Source organism: Manis javanica, chromosome 5, assembly GCF_040802235.1.
Source record: "Manis javanica isolate MJ-LG chromosome 5, MJ_LKY, whole genome shotgun sequence".
NCBI lineage: Eukaryota > Metazoa > Chordata > Mammalia > Pholidota > Manidae > Manis > Manis javanica.
This window is the reverse complement of record NC_133160.1, coordinates 51566123-51582468: the sequence shown is the minus strand read 5'-3', so window position 1 is coordinate 51582468 and position 16346 is coordinate 51566123.

Here is a 16346-nt window from a genome sequence, read left to right as displayed (position 1 = left end):
GGCAGGGTAAGACTACTCCTCAATGGTTAGGGAGGTTCTGCACGATAAGCTTGGTATGTAAGATTTACTGACCAAGGTTAGCTGACCAAGGGTCACAGCTGCCCACCACCCGGTGCTCATGATTAACTTGTTTTTCAAGGCCTTGCCCAGGCCCAGGGTTTTTTTTTTTTTTTTTTTCCTCTGAGTCACACTCTCAGAAAATGGTTTCTAGGTTTCTAAGATGGCTATGCTTATGTTAATTTACTAATCTTACTAATGCTTAGATTCTACATTTCCCCACTTTCCTTTGACCATTCCAATCATGGAATGTTTGTTTCTTCCTGCTGTGTGAGTGAATGATACTGCGGTCTCAGCATTAGCACCTGAACAGCACTCACTCTTTCCCTAACAAAGGCTATTAGCCGGTTTAAGATACAGGGACCTAAAGTGAGAAGCAGTATAAAAATAAGCAAGGGCCCTGCCAGGGTGGATATCAGGGTTGTAAACCATGGGGATTTAGTAAACTAGGATTCAAATAGCCCTTGGCAGGCCTCTCGCTCTCTCTTCCTTTGATCTGGTCTCTCTCTAAGTTTAGACATTGAATCTCTTACTATTCCGGAATGGTCTGCTGTTAAGGTTTAGCTAAGTTTTATTAGTTCTTTTTCCTGACTCTTAATGCTCTCTGCACTCCTTTACATTTCCCCCCTTTTCTTGATTAGACTGTGGAATCTTCCACAGTGGCATCTGGGTCCTGATACCTTTGACGAAGGACTAAGAGTTGGACAGTGTCAATTCTTTCCTGCACAAACTTAACAAGCCTGTTAATTATGCACGGGCCAATCGTAAACAGCAACAGCAGGATAATGAGCAGCCCCGCAATGGCCGAGAGAAGGGTAGCAAACCAAGGCTTGTATTTGAACCAAGACTCAAACCAGCCTTCGCTACTTTCATATTCTTTACGCCTCTTCTCTAAATCTTTTTTCAGTTTGGCCAAGGAATCTCTGACTGCACCTGTTTTGTCTACATAGAAACAGCACTCTTCTCTTAAGGCTGCGCATAACCCTCCTTCCTTTAAGAACAAGAGGTCCAGGCCTCTTCGGTTCTGTAGGACCACCTCGGACAAGGAGGTGAGGGATTGCTCTAGGTCTGATATTGTCTGTCGGAGTTGTTCTAGGTCTCTGTCGATTGCCAGCCTCAGGGCTGTGAGCCCCTTTTCTCGAGTTACAAGGGCTGCAACCCCCGTGCTTGCCCCTGCCATCCCTAGGGTGAAGAGGGTTCCAATGGTCAGGGCGGTAACAACCTCCCTCTTGCTCCGGTGGGGGCTCAGCCTTTCTTCCCAATAAGAAAGGAGAGATTCATGAGAATGATACATTAGGCGAGGTAGAAGGGCCACCAGCACACAAAACTCACTGTTAGCATTGAACACAGAGGTGGATAGGGCCGGAGTGAGGCCTGTCTTTGAGCAGAGCCACCAGCCCGAGGAGGGTATAATCCACTTTCCCTGCTCCCACGTAGTGTTATTATAGGAGGAGCATAACTGGCTCTGGGTCGTCGGGACTGTGCCTACACACGTACCAACGACTGAGACTTGAGCGATTGTAAGTCCCCACGGTCTCCCGTCCCAGTAAGTGGGATGGGAGTTGTTGATAGTGTAGGAGCCATTTATCCCAATTGCCTCATAGAAGGGGGGTGAACCTGGGTAGCATAGCCAACAGGGATCGGTGAGGGAGGAAGTGGTGTGGTTAAGAGTCTCTACAACTGCCTGCACCATTTCCCACATGGGATTATCTAACCCGGAGGGGGTGTGCTGGGCCCATAACCCAGAGGTCGATGGACTCGGTCCTCTCGTGGGCTCTGGAGCAAGCGTTCTGGTCGGCATTTTCTCATCCTTTTTGCTAAGGCCCTTGTCCTGGATTGAAGGTTTCTGGGGATTTATAACCGAGTTGGGACCTACGGCAGTGGTGGGAGTTGACACGGTTAATTTAATGATGAGGGTCAAGCAGCATGCCCCCCATATTTATAATACACTATTCCCCACGCTAGTCCATTTATCCAGCACAATACCTCAGTGTTTTTGCCCGTCTCGGTGAATTGAACTCTTACCCAATCCTGGTCCGTTTTGTCACAAGCCTTGGTTTTGTAAAGGGTCATAGGCTGGTGATGAGGGATGCCCTTGTTGACATAAGTAAATTTGACAGAATCGATTTTTGTAACTGTCCATCTCCAATCCCCATGGTTCGAGGTTACACAGTCCCAGCTGGCACAAAAGAAGTCATGCCCCCCCCCACAGTGCCTTCCTTTACCTGTTCCTGGGCAAGCATAAAACCCATGGGAGCGAGCCAAATTTGGAGGGATGGATCGGTAAACGGGGTTGATCTGTCGAAAGCAGAAATACAGGTCAGGCCACCAGGTTCCGATTGGCGCACTGTGTTGTGTGGAGTTGATGACTTCCCCATTGTCACTATCAATCAGCATCCAGGTCAGGTTCCTTGGTTGATGGGGGTTGGTGCCTCTGATCCCCACAGATGTGGCTCTCGTGAAGATCCATACTAAGGAGCTTATTAGCAGGATCTCTTTCATCTTTGGCTTAAGTGTAGTTTTAGGGGATTGGCAGGATGCTGCTGCACCTTCCACTTTTCCTTACAGGCCCCTGGGTCTTTATGAGGCAGGACTTTTCGAACGTGGGTGTGGTGTACCCAGGGAGCGATGCCATCAACCTTGAGAGCAGTGGGGGTGGTAAACAATACAACATAAGGTCCTTTCCACCTGGGCTCGAGAGTCTTCACTTGATGTCTTTTGACCCATACTATATCCCCTGGGACTATGCCATGTTCCGGGCTCGGAATTTTCCCGCCCTCATAATATGCTCTGATCAGGGGCCAGATTTCTTGCTGCACTTTAGCAAGAACTTGCAACACATTCAGATAGTCAGGGGCCGGGTCCTCTGCATCGGGAAGCTGCACTCGTCGAGTTATAGGTGGAGGGGCCCCATACATTATCTCAAATGGAGTTAAACCATGTACATAGGGGGAGTTCCGAGCGCGGAAGATGGCTAAGGGAAGGAGAGTCACCCAGTCCCCACCAGTCTCCAATACCAATTTAGAAAGGGTCTCTTTCAAGGTCCGATTCATTCTCTCTACCTGCCCAGAGCTTTGTGGGTTATAAGCACAATGTAACTTCCAATCTACTCCCAAAGCTAGGGCTAGTCCTTGCAGGACTTTGCTAATGAAAGCCGGGCCGTTATCGGAACCTATTGCTTCAGGGACCCCATATCTGGGGATGATTTCTTCAATTAATCTTTTTGCTACTACCTGGCTAGTCTCATGCTTGGTTGGAAAGGCCTCCACCCACCCAGAAAAAGTATCTACCATAACTAGCAAATACCTGTATCCATACTTCCCTGGTTTTATTTCGGTGAAGTCTATTTCCCAATTCCTCCCTGGAGCCCTCCCCCTTTCCCGGGTACCTGCTGGGTGCAGCCCTCTTGGGGCTGGTCTTAGCATTGCACAGCTACTGCATTCTTTCATGATCTGGCGAGTCACCTCATTCTGGTGGGGAAACACCAACTGCGCAGACTGGAAAAGGCTGAGCAGTTTTTTTCCACCTAGATGGGTGGACTTATGCAGATTAGCAAGCAGGTACTGTCCTAATGCTTCTGGCAAGATCAATCTACCCTCCTGGTCCCTACCCCAATGTCCCTCTCCAAACACTTCCCCCGGGACTTGTTTCCTAATCCACTCAAGATCTTGAGGGGAATACTCAGGTTTGGGCGGCAGTGCAGGCAGTTCAGGTATGGGTATTTCGAGGGCCGCAAGCACAAGAGAGTCCGAGAGGGCTGCCCTTTTAGCTTCTGCATCTGCATGGCTGTTGCCGATGGCCTCGGGTGTCTTCTTTGATTGGTGGCCCGGTACATGTATAACTGCTACTGCTTTAGGTTTTTCGACAGCAGCTAATAGTCTTTGGACTTCTTGCAGATTCCTCAGTCCCTTCCCTTCCGCGGAACGGAATCCTCTTTCTCGGTAGATGGCACCATGGATATGGACAGTGCCAAAGGCGTATCTGCTATCTGTGTAAATGTTGGCCCGCTTTCCTTCTGCTCTTTCCAGGGCCTCAGCGAGAGCAATAAGTTCCGCCTTCTGTGCTGAGGTGCCAGGGGGCAGAGCTGTGCTCCAGACAACTTCCCCATCGTGGGTTACTACTGCTGCCCCTGCTCTCCTGACCCCCTCCTGCACAAAGCTGCTCCCATCCGTATACCAATTTAGCTCACAGTTCAGTAACGGTGTGTCTTTCAGGTCTGCTCGCACCTGGATAATTTCGGAAAGGATATCTCTACAGTCATGGATGGGGGTCGTCAGATCTGGGTCCGGCAGAAGGGTGGCAGGATTTAGGGTTACCGGGTCAGAGAAGGTGATTCGGGGAGAATCTAGTAGGAGCCCTTGATAGTGGGTGAGTCTTGCGTTCGTCATCCATTTGCCTGGAGGATGCTTGAGGATCCCCTCCACGGTATGTGGGGCTGTTATTCTCAGATTTTGGCCAAAAGTCAGCTTGTCTGCCTCTTTTACCAGTAGAGCGATGGATGCTAGGATACGCAGACAAGGTGGCCACCCGGAGGCCACTGGGTCTAGCCGCTTGGACAAATAAGCCACAGGTCTCTTCCACGGGCCCAGCTGCTGAGCCAGAACTCCTTTAGCTACTCCCTTCTTTTCATCTACAAACAGGATAAAGGGTTTTTCTGGGTCTGGCAGAGATAGGGCGGGGGCCCGGAGGAGAGCTCCTTTTAGTCTGTCAAACACCTCTTGTTGTTCCTGCATCCATTGCCAGCCCGGCCCTTCTTTGGTTGCTTCATATAGTGGTCGGGCTATTTCTGCGTACCCTGGAATCCAGAGCCTGCAAAACCCGGCTGAGCCAAGAAATTCTCTCACTCCCCGGGGTGAGGAAGGGATGGGGATAGCCAGGACAGTTTGCTTCATGGCCTGTGTTAGCCACCTGGCCCCATTAGATATTGTATACCCCAAGTAGACTACTGACCTCTGACAGATGTGGGCTTTCTTGGCGCTGGCTCGATATCCCAGTTCACCTAGTTCAGCCAGCAAGTTCCCCGTGGCTTCTTCGCACTCTTCACGGGTTTCTGTGGCCAGCAACAGGTCATCTACATACTGCAACAACGTCACGTGGGGGTGGCTCCTGCGAAAGGGCTCCAAGTCCTGGCTTAGGGCTTCATTGAATAAGGTGGGAGAGTTCTTGAAGCCCTGAGGCAGTCTAGTCCAGGTAAGCTGCCCTTTTCTTCCTCCCCCTGGCTCTTGCCACTCAAAGGCAAACAAAGGCTGACTAACTTCAGAGAGTGGAATACTAAAGAAGGCATCTTTCAGGTCCAGAGTAGTATACCACACATGCGTGGGTGGCAGGTGGCTGAGTAAGGTGTAAGGGTTGGGCACTGTAGGATGGATGTCTTCTACCCTCTCATTGACTTTCCGCAAGTCTTGCACTGGCCTATAATCTTTACTGCCAGGCTTCCTCACTGGAAGCAGAGGCGTATTCCATGCAGATTGGCAGGTCTTAAGGATTCCTGTCTCTAACAGTCTATGGATATGGGGTGCTATCCCTTCCCTAGCCTCTTCTGGCATTGGATATTGCCGGACCCGGATGGGTAGAGCTGCGGCTTTGAGTTGAACAACAACCGGGGATAGGTGTTTAGCGAGACCAATTCCTCCGGTCTCAGCCCATGCGGAAGGGAACTTCTGTACCCAAGAGTCTATCTCTCCCTGGCCCCCCTTTTCTTGATCCGCCTGAAACAGACGATGTTCATCGGCCAGGGAAAGAGTTAACACATGCGCTGGTTGTAGGGGCTGCCCTTCTTTGTCCATGATTTTTATCCCTTCAGGTTCAAAATGAATGCGAGCCCCGACCTTGGTTAATAAGTCTCTGCCCAGCAATGGTGCGGGGCTTTCGGGTACGACCAGGAATGAGTGAGAGACCTGATGCCTTCCTAGGTCCACTTTTCTGTTAGTAGTCCAGGCACATTTCCTGGACCCTGTCGCTCCCTGGACTATACTTGTGCGTCCTGGGTTTAGGGGGCCATGGGCCTGGTTGAGAACTGAATACTGTGCCCCAGTATCTACCATAAACCCAATGGGAGTCCCCTCCACGCACAGGGTTACCCAGGACTCGGGGAGGGGTGCCGAGCCCCGTCTCCGTCAATCCTCCTCTCCTAGGTGCAGGGTCTTAACAGGGTTCCCTCTCCCTTGTTCCCTCCTTTGGGGGCACTCCCTCTTCCAATGTCCATATTTCTTACACAGGGCGCACTGATCTTGTCCTAGTCGGGATTGACGGGGTCCTGTTCCTTGAGGTGGCCTAGGGCCTTCCTTCACTCCGGCCAGGAATATCCTGGCCATCTCTTCCCTCTGCTTCTTGTTCTCCCTTTTCTGAAATTCCCTGTCTTCCTTCCTATTTTTCTCCTGCATTACCCATTTCTCTTTCCTCAGCCTTTCTTCTCTATCTTCCGGAGTTTCTCTAGCATTGAAGACCTTCTCTGCCTGCTGCAGCAGCTCTCTAATAGAGATCTCCCCTAGGTCCTCCCGCTTGTGGAGTTTTCTCCGGATATCGGGGGCTGCCTGGTTGATGAATGAGAGGACTACAGCTGACCTATGTTCCTCTGCTTCCGGGTTTATGGGGGTGTACTGCCTGTAAGCGTCAAACAGCCTTTCCAGATACGCGGCTGGGCTTTCCATTTCCCCCTGAACAATAGTTTTTACCTTAGCCAAGTTAGTGGGCCGTCTGGCGGCCGCCCGGAGACCAGTCATCAGAGTCTGGCGGTAGACCCGGAGACGCTCCCTACCTTCTGCAGTTCCGAAGTCCCAATCTGGGCGCATAAGTGGGAACGCCTCGTCGATGATGGGCTGGAGGGTAGTGGGTCTTCCATTTTCTCCGAGGACATTTTTCCTGGCTTCATTGAGGATACGCTCTCATTCTTCAGTTGTGAAGAGAGTGCGGAGTAATTGCTGGCAGTCGTCCCATGTGGGACGATGGGTAAACATAATGGACTCCACTAAACCTATAAGACACTTGGGGTCCTCTGAGAAGGGAGGATTCTGAGTCCTCCAATTATAAAGGTCACTAGATGAAAAGGGCCAATATTGATATTGCTGAGCAATGCCGGTACCGATGGCACGCACAGGCAGAACTGGCACTGCTCCTCCTGAGGTGGAGGAGGGAGCCTCCCCTTCTTGTTCCCTGGCCCCTCTAGACCTTAGCTGCATTCCTCCAGTTCTACCTGGTGCCCAGCGTGGGGCCAGGGCGGGGGAGTGTGAGGAAGCTCTTTCCGGCCTCCCGCCTCCCTCTGCTGAAGAATCTGGGGAAGCTGCAGCCGCCTGGTTCCCGCTGGGTTCCCTAGCCGCATTTTCTATCCCCCCGGCAGCTTCACCCCTCTCCTCTGCATACGGGGGTGGCTGCTCAATCGACGGGAGGGGGTAAAGAGGAGAACTGTTGGGGAGGACAGGCGGCGCACTTGGGCGCACAGGATTTCTGGCCCTGCGATCAGAGGGCTTTGATTTTTCCTGGGCAACTAGGACGGAGGTCTTTTGTGGGTCAGTATGAGGTTTCTCCACCAAAAAGGGCTCCAACCAGGAAGGGGGATTCTCGGCCAAATTTTCCCAGACAAGAATATAGGGAAGTTGGTCAGGGTGGCCCTCAGGACCTGCCCGGGAGATAATGGCTTTGATCTTGCCAATAAGGTCCAAAGAAAGAGACCCCTGGGCCGGCCAGCCTACTCCGAAGGAAGGCCACTCGACTGAGCAAAAGGTGTCGAGCTTACCCTTCTTGATGCCAAGGCTCATACTTAAGGCCTGTTCCTTGACCTTGGGGAAATGGGAGAGGATCAGACTCTTAGGAGTAGCCTGAGTCTGACCCATGGTGAGAAAGAAGAAGAAAAAGAATATGAGGGAGACAAAGGCGAAGGATGAAGATGCCACTTCAAACAAAATGACTGTTGTATGTGCTTATAAACGAGTGCCTGTCGTTGCACAGTTTTTCTTCCGCGGGGGACGCGAATTTATCTGGGATTCGCGGCTGTGACCCCCTTATCCTGTCACGGGAGTCTTCTAGCGGCGGGCGCCCTAATGGCTCTTAATTGCCCGACCCGTGCCCGCAGGAAATGATGTAGTGGCAGAAAGGAGGAACAGACAAACAAAATGACTGTTGTATGTGCTTGTGAACGAGTGCCTGTCGTTGCACAGTTTTTCTTCCGCGGGGGACGCGAATTTATCTGGGATTTGCGGCTGTGACCCCCTTATCCTGTCACGGGAGTCTTCTAGCGGCGGGCGCCCTAATGGCTCTTAATTGCCCGACCCGTGCCCGCGGGGAATGATATAGTGGCAGAAAGGAGGAATGGAGAGAGCAGGAGAACCTTAGAACAAGGAAACTTAAAATGAGAAGTGCAAAAAGAAATATAAACCAAAACCAAAACACAGTAAAACAATCAATGATAACACCAAACATACACACCACATCTGATCGCACTCGTTCGGACCGGTCCTTCTCTCACTCTGGTGCGCACCACACTCACCACTTTCAGGGTCCTCAAAAACTCTCGTAATTCTCCCGAAGGGCGTCCACTCGGACTGCCGCAGGGTGACGAGCTCGATCTTTTCCTCCTCGGGTGCCAGTTTTCTGCCGATCGGATTTGCCTTCCTAATGCCGAGTCACTCGGACCCTAGGGCCAGGATTGGTTACCTGGACTTTTACCCAGGGTCACTAACCTGGGGGCCGGGACTACCAGCCCGGACTTCCTCACTCGGGACCACTAACCCGAGACCATACACGGGATGGCGACTCCCGCTTTATAATGGATTTATGCAGACACGAGGGGGCGACCCTCGAATTACACTGCCCCGTCCGGACAATTAGACCTTGCCTCCAGCTGTCCTTTGTTCTCAGGGAAGCCGCTCGAATCCCGGACGAGCCCCCAAATGTTAGGGTGCAGGCTTCCGAGGCTTCCCCAGAGACCAAACTACACAGGCATAGAGATGTAAATTCAAGCAAAGTCTTTATTCAGCCAACTAGTTGGGGTCCAAGTCAGCCCCGACGCAGCGGGTCTCAACAAGGACCCCGAGCACTCTGAGCCAAGGGTTTATATAGCAATTTCAAAGCACTTAACTCATAGCAATTTTCTATAACTATACATTATTCTTGCAAGACATATATCCTGGGGTTAAGCAAGGGCAGGGTAAGACTACTCCTCAATGGTTAGGGAGGTTCTGCACGATAAGCTTGGTATGTAAGATTTACTGACCAAGGTTAGCTGACCAAGGGTCACAGCTGCCCACCACCCGGTGCTCATGATTAACTTGTTTTTCAAGGCCTTGCCCAGGCCCAGGGTTTTTTTTTTTTTTTTTTTCCTCTGAGTCACACTCTCAGAAAATGGTTTCTAGGTTTCTAAGATGGCTATGCTTATGTTAATTTACTAATCTTACTAATGCTTAGATTCTACATTTCCCCACTTTCCTTTGACCATTCCAATCATGGAATGTTTGTTTCTTCCTGCTGTGTGAGTGAATGATACTGCGGTCTCAGCATTAGCACCTGAACAGCACTCACTCTTTCCCTAACAAAGGCTATTAGCCGGTTTAAGATACAGGGACCTAAAGTGAGAAGCAGTATAAAAATAAGCAAGGGCCCTGCCAGGGTGGATATCAGGGTTGTAAACCATGGGGATTTAGTAAACTAGGATTCAAATAGCCCTTGGCAGGCCTCTCGCTCTCTCTTCCTTTGATCTGGTCTCTCTCTAAGTTTAGACATTGAATCTCTTACTATTCCGGAATGGTCTGCTGTTAAGGTTTAGCTAAGTTTTATTAGTTCTTTTTCCTGACTCTTAATGCTCTCTGCACTCCTTTACACTTACTATGTGGCAAGCAGTGTACTAAATATTTCAGTGCACAAATTTCTTAGCCTCAGACTAATAGGAATTATGAATATGCACAGTCTAGACTTGCTCCAAATTACATAGCTGAAAAGTAGTGGAACTGGAAGAGAAACAGGCAGCCCTACGAATAACAATGGAAGGCAATGGAATAATTTGGGCTGATCTTCAAGAAATATTGTTTTAGACATTTTGATCAGTGCTTCTTCCAGAGTTTATATATAAAACTATAAGCACTTTTTATGACCTTTACTCAAGCCATCTTGAATTGCATTACAATTACCCATTTACCCTTAATTTTCTCCATGAAATTGCCAGCAACTCAAGCTTAAAGAAATCATCTTTTTCTTTTGTTTTCTAAGGTCCTAGCAAAATGTCTAACACACAGTAATTACTCAGTATTTGTAACAGCCTTCCTTTAATTGTTTCACATGGTAGAACTGACCACCATATTTTACTTCTCTGTTGAACTCATCATTTTATTTTAGTAAGTATGTATCCAACACTAGCCGGTGTCAACTCCAGTCATGAGTATATAGTGGTGATAAACTTACAAATAATGACCACCCTTAAGGAGTTTACATCTAATAGGGCAAAGAGCCATTGGAGACATTAAGATGATAAGAAATACAGATGGCCAACAGGCACATGAAAAGACATTTCACATCACTAATCATCAGGGAAATGTAAATCAAAACCACAATGAGATATCACCTCACACCATTTAGAATGGTCACTATCCAAAAGACAAGAAATAACAAGTGTTGGTGAAGATGTGGAGAAAAGGGAACCCTCCTACACTGTTGGTGGGAATGTAAATTGGTGCAACTGTTGTGGAAAACAGTATGGAGGTTTCCTCACAAAGCTATAGCAGAAATACCATATGACCCAGTAACAGTACTTCCAGGAATTTACCCAAAGAAAACAAAAATCCCTTATTCAAAAAGATATGTTCACCCTTATGTTTATTGCTGCATTATTTACAATAGCCAAGATATGGTAGCAACCAAAGTGTCTACCAATAGATGACTGGAGAAAGAAGATATGTGATACATATACACAATGGAATATTATCCAGCCTTAAAAAATTAAAAAATCCTTTCATTTATGACAACATGGATGAACCTAGAGGGTATTATACTAAGTGAAATGGGCCAGGCAGAGAAAGACAAATACCACATGATTTCACTTATTTGTGGAATCTAAAAACAAAATTAACAAAATAGCAGTAGACTCAGAGACCCTGAGAAGTGACGGATGGTTACAATGGGGGAGGGGTGAGGGTGAATGGGTTTGGGTGAGAGGGATAAAGGGGCACAAAAATCTCAGGGTCATGAGGATGGAAGTGCAGCATGGAGAATAGAGCTAATGGTTCTGTAACATCTTGTATTGACAGCTAGAACTGCACTAGTTGTGGTGAGGATTTAATAATATGGATAACTGTTGAACTACTGTGTTGTAGACTTGAAACGGAGTAGCAGCTAATTGGACAGAAAGGTCATGGAGTGACTTGTAGATGCTGTGCCCAAAGTCCCAAATCCCAGAAGACCACCTAGGAGCCAACACCGATGCAAAAGCAAAGAGCCTTTATTTGAGCTAGCTTGAGCTCAGTCTCTCATCTACACCAACGCAGTGGCAAGACGCCAGAGAAAGAGAGCGAGTTTCAATACCACAAAGGTTTTGTAGGGTTCTAGGGCAGTTGGTGGGGTGATGGTCGTGGCTCTGGCTGATTGGCTGGATCTAGGGGTAGTTGGTGGGAGGATAGGTCGTGGCTCTGGTCATTTGGCAGGGTCTAAGGATGGTGGGTGAGCTCTTTGCTGACTGGAGAGGAGAGAGACCAAGCTCCGATTGGGTGAAATAGGATCCAGGTCCTGATTGGCTGAGGTAGGATCTGGGTCCCAGTTGGCTGAAATAGAATCTGGGAGCTTGCCCTTTCAGTAGACAAGTGTTTTAAGTTTGAAAGCTGAAAGCTAAGTGGTGGCTAAGTCAGATGAAAGAGGGAGGGAATGGTAGAGAGGTTAGGGAGAGTGTTCCAGATAAAGGAACAGTATATTGAAAGGTTCAGGGCTAAGAAGCAGTTGAGAACATAGTACAACTTCATCAAGCTCTTGAGCCTGCAGGACAACAGAGATAAATGCTCTCATGAAGCTGGGGAGGTGGGCACACGCCAGCTCTGAGGAGGGTGTTAGGAGTACAGACTTTATTCCAAGGCACTGGGAAAACACCGGAGGGTTTGAAACAAGTTAGTGTCTTGCTGGGATTTACATCCAGAATGATTTCACTTGCTGCAGTGCAGAGAATGGTGGGTTACAAGTAAAATGGAAAGTAGGGAGACCAGTTAGAGGTTCTTGCAATGGTCCCAGTGGCCGAAGAAGGTGATGGCAAAGAGAGAGAGGAGCTGCAGAAACAAATCCCTAGCCAATTGAGCAGATCAACCAAGTTCATAATTAAAGTATTAGTGAGAACAGAACTTCTCCAACTGCATCATTAATCACATTCTCTGTGACATTTGGGAGAGAAGAGTATGTGACTTAGTATTGTTCTGATTCTAAACTCCATCCTGAAGGTCAAGAGAGCAGTATCATCTGTGCAGTGAAGGTGAATTGGGTTGCAGTGTCTAAAAGGTCAACCATGGATCAGAGAGGTGGGGGCGGTGGAGGTGTCAGACACTGCTCTGGGGAGTTTTCAACTGGAGCTGTGCATCCGAACTGCCTGTGGAGCCCAGAGTCCTCTCCCAGGTCTACTGAGTCACCCTCTAGAGATGCTTGTGATACTCTTTGGTTAAGAACACTGTGTCTAGGGCAGGAAGCAGAGTGCCTGAAGAGAGATTTTTGGGGAACACTGATGTGGGAATTAATAAGGAGGTATCATTTCCAGGATTTGGCAACCAATTGGATGCTACACAAAAAGGAGAGGGTTTCATAAACGAAGGTTTCTGCAAATGTCCTGTAGGCCCTTTACTACCTGGGAAGTGCTTTTGTGAGAACTGGATAAAGTTGCCCTTTGGGCACAGGCTAGGTGTCAAGTCCCAGTTGGCCCCTCTGCCATGTGCTAGTGTTCAGTCATCAGCTGTATGTGGCAGTCCTGGTCTCCCTCCTGGAGACTGGAGGCCTAGGCAGCATAGGAGGTGGGCTGGTTAGCAAAGAGATTGGTGGTCCAGTTTGGGTCATGGTGTGTGATAGACAGTAGAATATCCATCTCTCTGCAGATATTAGATCAGGCAGGTGGAAATAGGGGCTACAACTTGCTTAAGACCAAAAGTGGAGCTGAGAGCTTTTAGCATAGTGGCAAAGGCCAAAGGCTGGATGCTGTTTGATATGGCCAAAGGGAAAATTCTAAATAGAAAACAGAGCTCCCTATTACTCTAGTATAACTGGTGGCAGGTCAGATGTACTGGGAATAAATAATCACTTAGACAGTTACCAATAATAGAACAGAATTCTCTCCCCAAAACTTAGAGGTTATTTTTCTGAAATTTCCCCTTAAAAGTGATAAGAAATTGTTCCATGGCAGAGTAACTTATGGCCTTCGGAAAAAAACAACCAACCTTGTAGAGCCTTAGGAATATTATTACATTTTCTCATTTCGAACAATGGGAGGCACATTAACCAAATAGACCAGCGGTAAATTTAAACCTGGCCTAACTTAAAAGGGCAATAAATTACATTGTGCCATTTCCTGCTGGCGGACACTTTTCCATTTTAAAGAGATGGTATAACCTCATTTTGCATTCTTGCAGATAATGTGTATTTGCATTTTAAGATATGTTTCCTTTGTCTCATTTCCTGCTCAAGTGTCCAGTGTGGAGATGTTTGCTCCTGCTTCCTGGAATAACTCAAATGTTTGTAAAAAGGCACTTGCATAACTGAGGGGGCTTATTTCTCAAACTCCACTACTCATGCAAAAGTTCATGAAAACTCCATCAGAAGAAAACAGAGCCCCGTAACCTGGCTCTGTCAGTTCCTCTTGGAAGTTTCAGTTCTCTTCTTGAGGCAGATAACAGCTAATAATATAATCAACATTTGCTGAACATCGCTATGTGCTGTGTGTTGAGCTCAGTGTTTTATGTATGTTGTGCTATTTACCCTTGTGATAACATTGTGAGGTAGGTATTATTATCACCATTTTAGAGACAAGGAAACTAACCCTTTAGCCTGAAAAATTTGGTCAAGGTAATATCACCAGTCAGTGGTAGACATAGATTAGAGTTCAGGTTGGGCTTGCCCTAAAGCCCTAAATGGTTTTGTATTATTGTAGAAAAATATACATAACATAAACTTACCATATTAACCAATTTTTAAATGTATAGTTCAGTGGCATTAAGTATATCCACATTGTTGTGCTATCAGCCCAGTCCATTTGTCATCTTCTGCAAATAAAACTCTATGCCCAGTAAACAGTAACTCACCATTTCCCCCTCCCCCATAACCCCTAGAAGCACCATTCTACTGTCTCTATGAATTTGACTGTTCTAGGTACCTCTTGTGAGTGGAGTCATACAGTATTTGTCCTTTTGTATCTGACAAATTTTACTTAGCTTAGTGTTCCTGAGGTTCACCTGTGTTGAAGCATGTATCAGGATTTCCTTCCTTTTATGACTGAATAATATTCTGTTGTATGTACATACCATATTTTGTTACCCACTCACTTGTTTATGGACATTTGGGTTGCCTCTACCTTTTGGCTACTATGAATAATGTTATGAACAAATTCCATTTTCAATGTAAGGTCCTGAATCTTAGGCATTGCTCTACAGAGCAGCAAGATGGTGGCCCTGAGCCTGCAGTTTCCTTTGTATAATCCAGAACAAACCTAACGTCACAGAGGAGGAAAGGAAGAGTTGCAGCAACTGTGTTACCCTCCCCAACCACTTCCCAGGAGGAAACTGGGTCCAGTATTGTAGACCTGATCACATCTGGAATCAGCTTTAGTTTTACAGCCTAAGTCACAGTTCTGTTTCTTCTCTTTCACAATAAAAAAACCAAAAAACTAAAATACAAAACAACAGCCCCCAGCCCAAAATTTCACCAGTATGAAAAATACCTATTTTTAAAAACTGCTCTTTGGCATACTTTATATGACAATGTCATTTAGCTCTTCCTTCTGCTCCCTAGGTCCTGCAGGCATCCCAGGCTGTCCGTCTACCTGCCTGGTTTTTCCCCATCTATACATAGGAGCTTTTGTTCATTCTAATATTTGCCCAGATCTGTGTCACTGAAAAGATACATTTTTCACTATCCTTCAGTCATTTTCTATCTTGATAGATCAGCTATGTTTATTTCTCAGCAATTAGAAAAATGTAAAAACAAAACTTTCTTTTTCTGATTCACTTTGGTAATCTCTCAGCACCAAACTTCTTCAACACCCCTGGTCTGTTCTCTCTCTCTCTCTTCTTGCTCCCCTGCCCTTCCTCCCTCTTGGGTCTCCAGTTGCTGCTGGTTCAGGATCCCTGTAAGAGGCAGGACAGGAGTCACCAGTGTGTTTGAGTTTGGAGGAGCCTCAGGGTTTCAGGGGAAAGACCCGCCTGCCCTCAGCTGATGTCACATCTCCCAAAGCTGCCCAGCAGGCATCTCCAGCTCGGCCACTTACCACCCTCATTGCTCTCCTCCCAGCACCCAGCTCCACAGTTCTCTGATGATCTGTCATAAGCATGGCAAAAATCCCCAGGAATGAGAGCCTAAATTCTTATGGGTGGCAGAAAGGTAGGAAGAACTAAATCTGAGCACTGGATGCTTCTAGCTCCTGTCTGCTGGCAAGGAGGTGGCTGTCCCTTACTCAGAACTGCAGGAACAAGAAAACCAGTGTCCAAAATCTCCAGCAGAACTGGGGCAGAACTGGGAATGGAATTGGTAGGCAGCTTTTAGATCAGGAGTCAGAGTATGAGGCCAGGAGGCGGAGGGATCCTGTGGGAAGGTCACACCCAGAAGGGAACTGAAGCTGTAGTCCTGCACTGTGAGGCCTGAGCTGTGGGCTGAGGGGCAGGACAGAGCCCAGATGGTAGTTGTAGAGTTCCAAGGGCAGGTGGCAAGGACTGTGGTGACTCACCTGAAGGTCTCCCCTATGAGAGTTTCGATCTGCCTTTTTAAGCCTAACTGGGCTGTGAAGAGAAAAGCCATTGTAGAAAGGAGGGTATATTTTATTCAGTCAACTTTGTTCTTCAGGAGAATTTCCACTTTGGCCTGACTCCATGTATTTATGCATTAGGAAATCCATGTTTTGGTGTTAGAATCAATGTTCCCTGAGTTTTTTAGGCTGCAGGTAGAATGTCTTACTATGTGGTTCACAGGATAGGAAATTGGAATCCCTGCAAAATTACTTTTGAAATCAAATAAAATGTGAGGGCTGGCTTACCTGATGCTTGGCTGCCTGGTCGCCAGGAGTGTTAGAAGCTTTGCCACCCATCCACCCTTCCCTGACCAAGCAAAGCTCCACACATTCAAACTCAACCCATCAT